At 32.8% G+C, this 11,588-nt stretch overlaps 1 long non-coding RNA gene across 2 annotated transcripts; it reads right to left on the bottom strand.

Annotated features, from left to right (window-relative positions):
- Positions 1–5,587: 5,587 nt before the first annotated feature.
- LOC106379188 lies at positions 5,588–7,010 on the bottom strand. Of its 2 annotated transcripts, XR_002655587.2 has the most exons (4): positions 6,639–7,010; positions 6,337–6,385; positions 6,012–6,082; positions 5,588–5,933 (listed from the first exon to the last, which is right to left on the bottom strand). It is a non-coding gene; the product is annotated as an uncharacterized LOC106379188 (long non-coding RNA). The 2 variants fall into 2 exon arrangements; XR_007320000.1 differs by having other exon boundaries at positions 6,012–6,385.
- Positions 7,011–11,588: the final 4,578 nt, after the last annotated feature.

Genomic DNA, 11,588 nt, shown 5'->3' with positions numbered 1-11,588 from the left:
TCTCTCATACGCAAAGTCGGGATACTTTGATTGGAAATGCTTCCACGCTTTTGCATCTGAAGGATGTCTGATCTCACCATCTGTTGAGTGCTCCGCATGCCATCTCATTGGTTGCGCTGTGCGTTCAGACAGATACAACCTCTGCAACCTTTCCGTCAAAGGTAAATACCACATCCTTTTATATGGCACTGGAACTCTTCCACTCGTATCTTTATAACGAGGCTTTCCACAAAATTTGCATGTAACCCGCTGTTCATCCGCCCTCCAATAAATCATGCAGTTGTCGCTGCATACATCTATTACCTGATACGATAAACCAAGACCAGCTACGAGTTTCTGAACCTCGTAGTATGAACCAGGAGCTACATTATCCTCGGGTAGAATACCTTTTACAAAATCAGCAATCGCATCCACACAGTCTTCAGCCAAATTATAATCTGTTTTAATGCCCATCAATCTTGTAGCAGATGATAAAGCTGAATGACCATCTCTGCAACCTTCGTACAATGGTTGCTTTCCAGCATCCAACATATCATAAAATCTCCTAGCTTCTGCATTGGGTAAATCTTCCCCTCTAAAATGATCATTTACCATCTGCTCAGTACCTACACCATAATCTACATCCGTTCTAATTGGTTCTTCTAATCTAACCGCTGGCTGAGGTTCGCTAGTACTACCATGTTCATAATCAGTTTCCCCATGATGATACCAAATTTTGTAACTTCGTGTAAACCCACTCAAATATAGATGAGTCCAAACATCCCACTCTTTAATAACCTTTCTATTTTTACAATTAGAGCAAGGACATCTTAACATACCTGTTTTTGCTTCCGGTTGTCGGTGAACTAACCCCATGAATTCGGTTATATATACCTCGTTGGTATTCTTCCGTAAGCAATCTCGTGTTCGGATCCAAATGAGGTCGATCGATCCAAGAACGAAAATAATTTGAAGAAGACATGTTTTTTATGAATCAAATTCGTGTGTAAAGAGAGTAAGAGGGAGGATGAAGATATGGAGTGAATGAAGAGGAAGAGGGGTGCTTGTATTTATAGTTGAAATCCTGCCGACAGACCGAGGAAATTCCGAAGGAATTCCGACGCCAACGGCTAGTTCGTCGGAATTTCCTCGGAATTTTGTAAAATCCCCCAACGGCTCTCCAACGGCTATAATATTTCCTCGGAATTCATCGGTTTTTTCCGAGGAACACATTGTTCCTCGGAATTTCCTCGGAATATTCCGACGGACTGAGGTTTCCTCGGAATTCCGAGGAAATTCCGAGGAACCCCAATTTTGTGTTTCCTCGGAATTTTCTCGGAAATTCCTCGGTATATTCCGAAGATTTCATTTTCCGTCGGAATGTCCGTCAGAGTACCGCTGTTTTCTTGTAGTGGATATATGCATGCAAACCGACAATAACAAATTCAATATTAAAGATGGAATAAATATGATACAACATCTTATATAATGATGAGCCGGTCAATGACTAAGGTATTGAGCATGACTGATAAGATATTTACAAGTTGCTAGAAAATGATAGAAGAATGGTAAATTTAGGGAATAACTGGAGCCTGCACGTACAAAATAGCGATAATATAAACTATTTTCACGATGTTTTTTTTTTTTTTTTTGTGTTCCTCTCTTTGATATTAATTATTAACCAAGCTCCTAAAGTATGATTTTTTCCTACTTCCTTACAAATGAACAATATTTTTCCTCTGCACTTTTACTATTTTGGGTCTAAATGGTTGTAAGTTGAGAGGAACACACATTAGTGGAAGTAAGCATTTCTTCTAAAATGTTACTCTCTCCGTTCATAAATATAAGATGTTTAGATAAAAACACACATATTAAGAAAATCACTTTTTTTATCTAGAAAATATCAATAAAATTATAAATTAATGGTATTCAACCAATTACAAAATACATTACTAAATATGATTGGTTACACAGTTTTTAATAAAATTAAAGTTACTTTGAAAAATGAAAACATCTTATATATTGGAACAATAATTTTTTTTAAAACATCCTACATTTAAGAACAGATGTAGTATTATTTAGATTGTACAAGTTAATAAAATAAGCATTTCTCTAAAACTTCAGTATGTCATTAAAAAGAGTAAAAATGGAATTCAACTAGTTCCACACCAAAAATTGCAATCAAAAGCGAAATTTATATGAAAAATTTATATATTATTCTGGAAAGGAATTGAATAAGTGAACTTATTTGAATAAGAGACTACTTTTATTTTTGAAAAAAGATTGAATAAGAGACTATTTATAGTTTTAAATTTATTCTAGTAATTATCGTTGGCACAATTTTTTAATTTAATCTATATTTGTCTATATAAAAGCATAACAACGAGCATTTTTTTCGAATGGTAAAAATTCATGAAAACTGAGAAACGCATGTTACGGCCAAATTTAATTTTAACCCAAAATATGCGTTTTTGAAGGATGACCGCATAAGAAAACCGACCAAATCGCATGGAAGAATGAGACTGATATTCAGTTTTGTGTCTATCGATAACTTGTGTGTGTTGTATGGACCGCCCAACCAATAATGCAGCCACAAGTCTATCGTTCTTTTACACAAAATTACAAATTCCTACTTTTTAATTTCAATTGTGGGGACAAAACTTAATGCATGAATATGATCTTTTCCAGTCGCTCTTACTATCCATTCCTTCAGTTTATGTATTATTTCAAAATAAAAATATTATTGATAGTACACGATATTTTCATATATGTGAATATATATATATATATTGAGACTCTCTGTGCTCAGGAATTTGTTTGGACCGACCAGACAGCATCCATCCACTTGTGGAGATATTCGGGAGGTTGAGACTTGAGAGTACATAATGAGAAATATATCGACCGCTGCCCGTTGGAGATTGCTCTAATGCTCGTAAATTTTCCATTAAAGAACTTTGCAGACAAACAGTTTGTCTTCACACACAAAAAAAAAAAAAATTAATTAATTTTGCAAAAGATAATAAAAATGGACACAATTATTAGATGAAGTGATGAAATATAATTTGGAATCTTAGTTTTAGGTTTACAAACTATGGGTACAGACACTTAACTGCAGTCTATAGGAACGAGAGTACATAACTCGACTCGTGAAACTTCCCATACATTTACCATGGTCTTTGACACGATAAATCGGTCTCGTGTTATAAAGTTTAGGCGTAAATATTATAGATATCGTCTAAGAAACTGGAAAAGAATCTTAATTAATATATATAAAAATGGATCAGTTAACTTATCACCAAGTGTGAGTTCAAAAGAATAAAAGAAGAAAACGAGAATGTATGTGTTTTTATCAAAAAAAAAATGTATGTACGTATGACGTCGTGGAAAAAGGATAAATGACGTGGGAGGATCCGATAAAACAAGAGGCCCACCAGACACCGTCGGATTAATGAGAATGGGGTCAAAATGCTTGACTCCCTGTCCCTGACTACACAGACTGATAGTCAGTTGACTCTCTGACTTTTTCTTTTTAAAATTACACATACAATTTCTTCATAGAACGCGTTTTTGCTCTTTTGTTTCTTTTTTTTTTTTGTTAAAGGGTTTTCGTTAATTTAAATAGAAGAAGCAAGCAACATAAATAGTTGTTTGTATTTTACAAACAGAAACAAGTTAAAAGAGACCCGGTTAGCATCATGGAGGCTTCCAAATGCGCAGGAGGGGAGTTCCTAATGTTTGACCAAGAGCAACCATTGCCATGCACTTGTCTGAGACCATGCGATGGATGTTCCTACCCAAGACAGAGGATGGAATCGTTAGACCTGAATGGAATCTGATGTTACACTCTTGCCATAAACTGTAAACAGTTGCTTGCCAAGCTTGTAGTAGAGCAATTTTGATAGAACGATCTGAAGAAGCATTCGGTAACCACGTCATAGTCGCATTCCATGAGGTTGGAGGAGAGGTAAAATTGAGACGAGCACAGATAGATGACTAAACTTCCACCGAATATTGACACTCAAAGAATAAATGATTCCTTGATTCATCAGCATTACCGCATAGGAGGCATATAGTATCAATATCTAGACCCCAAGAAAGGAGACGGTCTAATGTAGGATTCCTATCAAGAATGAAGAGCCAAGTAGTTGTTGCATGGCGTGGGATGAGTCCTTTGTGCCAGAGGAGGGGAGCCCAAGCTTTTACAGGAAGATGCGGCCGAATAGCCCCCCAAACCAAACGAGATATGAAAGATTTATGAGTATTCCCGTTGACGGTCCATTTAGGAACATCTTGTCCAGTTACACTCTTTTGTTTCCTTTTTACTAGTTACGCGAAAGATTAATATATCTTGTAATATTTACGTTTAATTTAAAAGTTTAAATTATATAAGTCATGTGAATATTATTTCATTGATTTCTGTTTTTATATTTATCGTTTACTATTGAAATCGTTCGATGTTCAACTTTAATCTTATTGTGGTAAAGTATATTTCATAATAGGATTGTTGAATAGACTATTTTTATTTTGGAAAAGTACATATGTCGATATGTTTATTTTGTTCTAGATTATCTAGCTTAATTTCTATTGCTAGATTATTTTATATTGTGTTACTCGTTTAGATTATGCAAATAAATATATTTTTTGTATTAATATTAGATATTTGATTGATTTTTTTTAAAGTCATGACATATCTTGCTAAAATTTTACACATCTATTTGGATATAACTATCTTAGACCTCTTATTTATATTATGAGAGCAATTTCTGCATTGTTTTTGCTCTTTTGCTTACTCTATTCAACAATGTTATATTATATAAAATTTAAAAATTATATTTTCAAATCTTCTTTAATAATATTCAACAAAAAATTATAGACCATATATAAAGCTAATTTGTCGTTATGATTACTTGAATTGATAAACTTCACTTTGTTCTTAGCTGATGATTTCTTTGCAAGCAAATAAAAATCCATATTAGAATTAATTTTTTATATCTAATTTTATAATATATTATTTAAAATAATAATAATCGTTCTTAATTTAAAGGGTGTGTTTAATTGGAAGTTTGAGGATATTTAATCTGAAGGGAAAATTAATGGTTATAAGAACTTCTTTAAAACTATTTTAAAATTAATTGTTATGGAACTTGTTATTTGATAAACTAATTTAAAATTTACTGTTTTGAAATATTTTTATGCTGAGTATTTTACGAGTTGCATTCATTCTAAAGTAGTTTTGGTGTATTTTAGTATATTTTAATTTAAATCATAGTAATTCTTAAATCTTCAAAAATCATTGAAAAACTCAGTAAAAATCAAATCCTTTCAACTTATGGATTTAATACATTCTCCTGTGTAAGAACTTTTAATTAAAACTGTTCTTTCCAAAAGAAAAAATTGGTACAAATATTTAGATTAATATATATTTTAAAATATTTCATGTGTAATTCCAAAATAACAATATAAATCAAACAAAATTAACCAATTGCAAAGTTCAACAGTTGAGATCGGAGAAAAACTTTTGTTTCTGACAGAAAAATAAAATAGTAAAAAGTAACCAATATGAATAGCATATGAAACTGAGATGAAAGAAAAAAATAGGAGGTGAAACTGAAGGAAAAACATTTGTCTATATGGTATATTGGTATCACTTAAATTTACACAGTAACAATACTTGGATCATTAACGACACTGGAGTCAAACAAAAATAATACAACAGAGCTCAATTAGTTCACATACTCAATTTTCTTAGATATACCTATAGCTGGTTTAAGCGATACCCACAAAAAAAGATTGGAATCTTTTTTTTATCAATGCCTCTTTGTTTGAAGATGTTTTTTCATGACACTTACGAACTCCACAAAAGAAAATGAAGCGGGTTCTTTGATATTCAAATTATTGCAACTTTTGCTGTGTTGATTCGACATCCAAATTCAGGTTTTATGGTCAAATACAATCTGTAAGATCAAAACAAAAGAAAATCAAAAATGATAAAATCAAGAATAAGATTCATAGTTTGCTCGTAAAAAATCCACCTTAGCTTTCGGCACATGGTGACCTCTTAAGTCATACTTAATATCCACCGTTGAAGTCATGATCGATATAACTGGAACAAACCATTTTCACCCAAACAGAGCTTAGTTGCCAAAACGTCAAATTTATTATATGTTGCATTCAGACCTTGTAGAGATAGTTACTCTTCTCAACAGAAAACCATTGTTCTTCATTATTTATGCAATAGTAACAACATTTACAATAGGTACGCATTTTCATACTGAATATCCAATCAGAAGAAAGACTATTACAGTCTAAATACACAGAAGAAAGTATAGGAGAGAGAGAGATTAAGAACATGCATACCCATCCCAAGGACAGACAGCTCAACATCATCGTACTGTTGTATATACCTCTGAAACAAATCCAAGGTATCAATCAATGACAATACCCAATTACAGAACTTATAACTTAAGTAAAAATTACACCAACCAAAGTGAAAACCTTTGGCATGACACAACTAAAGCACAAAGATTCCCAAAAAGATTTTTGAGTGGGTAAGAGTAACACAGATTTTCATAGACAATCACATCCGCTATAGAAACAGATCATAGAGTCCAAAAACATCAAAGCTTAGATGATGAGTTCCATAGCCAAAAAGTGCGTACCTTGGCGAGATTGACGTAGAAGAACAATGGTTTCATAATGTTAGAAACCTGAATCCGATTTTTCTTCTGAGAATCATCAGCCTAGGACGCCAAAGACGTAAGAAGGATGTACAAATTCACTATTGTTGGAGTTGGTGCTTGAAAGAGGTTGTCCTTTCTGATTTCTTAGTGGTGAGGATGCTCATTGCAGGCGACAAACAAATTTATAAGTGAAACTTCAATTGGTATTTGGAGAATGATGAGTCCGATTTAATGAGAGAGGGAGGTGTGGTGAAAACGACATAAAAGAATGGTTTAATATGGATTGATGACTGCAGATGTTGCACAAATGGTCCGGAGGCGGTGTGATCTAAGCGGCACGGTGGTTCTCCTTTACAATGTCCAAGTCGACAAAGAGGAAACCTAATAAACTCTTGGGCTAAAATGGAAAATGCAAGCCCAAACGAAGCCATAAGAAACCAAGCCCAACCAAAACCAACCAAACCTAAACGCAGTGTTTAAATAAAAGTGTCAGGTGGCGAAATTTTCCCCTAGGAGAGAAAAAACTCAACTTTATTTATTAAGATAACAACAACCCAACTCCTCATTGAGTATATATATTTTTGATATTATTAACTTGATCTACATATTCTCATTCTCCAATAATCATGCAATAGCTGCGAGACCGGCTCTGAAATTTTAGAGCTGTAAATGATTAAGTAAAAATTTCAGTAAACTTTTAAAAAAAAAATTTAAGAGTTTTTCTATGTAGTTTTCTTAGAATAATTTGGAGGATATAAATCAATGCTTGACTAGTATATGTTAAGAACCGGCCTTGAGTACTTGTGATCTCTAATGGTATTCAAAAGAATCAATAAAATGTTTTCACAAAGAAGACGTCAGAGTTTTGTGCGACAAAGATAACATTGGCTGCAACTAATTTTTTTTTTGTTGGACAAATTTGTTTGGAATGCAACAATCCATATAATTTTATAAGATACTAGGGTTGCCCGTGTTTCGCGTGGAATATTTGTTTATTATTCTTAAATATGATTTTCTGATAATGTGATTATGTGATCAGTATTTATTTGTAAAGAGCATTATTTGATGCTTTATTACGTTATGTACTAGTATGTAATAATTTAATATATTATGTGTTTGTCTTTTTAATAATGTGTTGTTGTACGTATAATACTACTTGTTAGTGGTGAAGTGAATTTCTGATGTAAAACATATTGAATTTCAATAATTTTGTCTTTAGGCATTTGTTGATTCCAAGATTAACGGCGTCAAAATTGTATTTTAATTTTTCACATTACTCTTTTTAGGTGTTTTTTGCTCTCTCCCCCATCTTTTGACCTTGAGCCATCACCATCTATGTATTTCGTTTACCTCTCTGGTGTGCAGCGCTTCTCACCATCACTGGGAAAAAACCCACCTCCGTGCTCTTGGTTTTCCTCATCTTCTTTTTCTGTGAGATTATCTGGTATTTGTTATAGATCAGACATATTAGTTCCATGTTGTGCGGTTGTTTCTTACGACGTTGTATGTTATTTCGGTCAATATTAGTCCTCTTTTTCCTTAGGTTTTAGCTAAGGTTAGAAACTACATCTCACTGGGTTGGGTCAGAGTTTAGTTGTCATTAATGTTGTTTTTCTCGTCGCTGGTTCGCCTTCAATAGTCTCTGCTCGTCTTGGTTATCAAGATATGATTTTTGGTGATCTGACTTCTATGCTCTTTTTCATAGCTCGGGGATGGCTCCACGGTTTGTTGATTTTATTTTGTCTCTTTTTATCACTTTGTTCTCTCATCTCATTGCACCTTTCATCGCTGATCACGTCTCTTGTGGCTCTCCATTTCACCATATTTACTACTCCAGGTTTTGGATAGTGTTTTTCTTTGTGTATGTTTTGTGCGCTTAGAAAGTTGTTTATGGTCTCAAGCTTAAGCTTTGTTTTCTCAGTGGTTGGTTTTCATTCTCCCCCACTCAGGTTGTTTATCTTCTTCTCATGCATCCCTTGGTGTAGGTGTGCGGAGTTAGTCTTTTGGAGCTTTGGTTTCTTCTATTCAGAGTTTTGTGGTTCTTCGCTGGCATGAGCGCCTTGTATGTGCTTGTTTAGTTTGTGAGGTGCTTCTTATCTCTTAGTTAGTGGTTGTGCTTCCGGTGCTTTAGACATGCGTCTTTTTGTTTTGTGGTGACTTTGTTCTTCCGATGATTATTCTTTCTCTGATCCATTTTTTGGTTTTTTGTGCTGGTGCTTGATCGCGATCCTTTGTGTTCCGAGGATTGTTTTGTTTCATATTTTATCTTTTTACTTTTTTTCTGACATCTGCTTGTTCTAACCAAGACATTCTATGGTAAGATGAGATAGGTTAGTCTTCTTTGTTGATCTTTTTTCAGCTCCAAACCTTTATTGAGTTAGTGTTACTATGGTATTTTGGTTATTCTCTCTCACTGTGGAAGTTTTATATTTAGATTATGTATTGCACTCTAATTTTTTCTTATTAGTTTGGTCATTTTATATTTTTAATAGTTAAATAAATATATAATTTGTAAATTAAATAATAGAAAATGGTAAAAAATAATAAAATAACACAAATTTATGTTACTTTTAGTTGTGAATAAATTAAAAATGTAAAATATATTTAAATTATTTTATTTATTTCTTTATTCATCTTTAATTTTAGTGAACAATAAAATAGATTATCAAACTTTATACGATAATAGTTAGTGTAAAAAGGATTAGATAATTCATAATTAGAAAGTATTTGGCCAAATTGCAATAATCTAAAAGAAAAATGACTTAAAATGTGAAAAAAATACATGGATGACACGTGTCGCAAAAGCCCACTGCCACTTGTCAGAAGAAAGGAAAAACCAATTTTATATATATAGATAGATAGATGTACCAGTTACAATGAATTTAAAAAAAAATAAAATTCTACACTTCCTGTTTTCAGAATGAAACCATTTATAAATCATTTGTAAAATTTAATTTGTTTTGTTTAAAATTATAAAAATGAATAGAATGAATGAAATTCATTATTCTACCACCAGTTTCAGTTTTTATTTCATTTCATTTATCATTTTTTTCTGTTACAAATATAATTATTTTTATTTAGCTTATTTCTTTTAGGAATAACCAGTTACAATCATTGTGAATTGTCTATAACATTGGTAAATATGTTTAAATAAGTATTTGCTAATTCACAATTACATTAAGAGAAATCCAAAACTATTTAGCAATTGGTCTACGGACTACGGTCCAATCGGTTCAACTGTTATCCAACATTACAAGAATAATCTAGTTCATTTCTCAATCTAGTTTTGAAACTGATTCAAACTATTTGCCGGCGTTAATTGTAAACTTGCTCAATTTTATAGAAAGTTGAACGGAGCATTAGGGTTCGTTAGAACACTAAAGGAAAATAAATAAAAAGTATTAATATTAGGACATATTAGTCGGAGAAGTCGGGCAATGCAGTAATGCAGTGTACTACACTCGAGTTGAAGAAATGTCTCTTCCTAGGACAAAAAGATTAAATAAGAAAGCCGATATCTCGTGAATCTCCTCGTCTGTTTCTTCCGTTGACTTAATTTATTATCTTAGTCTTTATTTGTATGTTTGAAATTAAAATATTTATGTAATATTTTCGTTTTCTTTTTGGATCTATTATTCTCTGTTAATCATCGTCACTTCTCTAGTACATCCATCTTCTGTCTGTCATATTTATATTCGTGTGTGAAACTTTGTCTATACACGTGTTTTATGGAAGTTTCTGTATAGAAAGTCAACGAGTTCTAAACGACAATTGCAGTTTTGTTTGTGTTACTCTGTGTATGTATAGCTAATAGCTTATAACATGGATTATGTATTTTTGTGTATTGTTGAAATCTATCACGGATCGTTTTTTATCTTCTTCGGTAGGTCAACGAGTGTTGGAAATAGTGGAAGCAAATTAAAACTGAATAATCAACATAGGAAAATTATTTTGAATTTTTTCTTCTAATATCTTAAAGGATTATAAATGTAAAAAGGATTAGTGAACGTATAACCTGTCATATAGAGAGTGGGTTTTTACCACAATAAATGTTTTGCTATAAGAATGTATAAACTTCTAAATCAACGTTTGTGTAACTTATTTGAAACCAGATTTGTGTAGTAGTTATATGAATTTATTTTTTATTATGCCGTTGAATATGTTGTGATCGTCAAGAAACAGCTTGTCCAGACCAACAAATGTTAGTGGGCCTTTTGCTGCAAACCATCGTGTTATACAAGTAACTTATAACAACTACTAGTAGTTCCATGACGAAGTAAGACATGCGACGGCTTTGAATAGTCTTACAACAAGTTTGTTCACAAACAAGAGATCCGATCCTTTAGAGATCAAGTTACCAGTTGAAGAAGGAAGCTTTCTGGAAGAACAAATATGTTGTCTTTTGTCTGTGAAAAAGGTTATGTTTGATATAAATTTCAGAAATTTGATTTCACATAGTATCTGTGCACTTCATAACCAATGTTTGGACCAAAGAAAACGAATCTACAGTTTAGCTCAACCAAATTCAGATACAAGACGCAACAACACAGTCTTTGAGCTCTCGCTTTTTCTGCCAGCCTCAGCTTCACAAGTAAGATTAGCTCTTTGTATCTGTCATCTCTACCGGGCCGAGTTATAATCCAAGATTAGTCTCTGTCATCTCTTTGTTTCGGTTCTGGTAATCTGCTCTTAGATTACTAAGACTTAAGAGAATCCGCGACTTCAGAATCAAGAGTAAGTAGTCTTTGTTGTTTGCTTCAAACGCCAAAAGACCAACGTACCCTTGTTTCCTGCATCATTCTCTCCACATCCTTTATACATTGATTTGATATACAAAACAATGTTTCACAAGATTACATGAAAAAGCCGAAAGCACGACACAAAAACATAGAAAAAGCAATTCCTTTATGAGTCTTACTTCAGAAACCA

This window comes from Brassica napus, chromosome C2, assembly GCF_020379485.1.
Source record: "Brassica napus cultivar Da-Ae chromosome C2, Da-Ae, whole genome shotgun sequence".
Lineage (NCBI taxonomy): Eukaryota > Viridiplantae > Streptophyta > Magnoliopsida > Brassicales > Brassicaceae > Brassica > Brassica napus.
The sequence above is the reverse complement of the archived record's forward strand: the minus strand, read 5'-3'. Positions and strand labels throughout refer to the sequence as shown.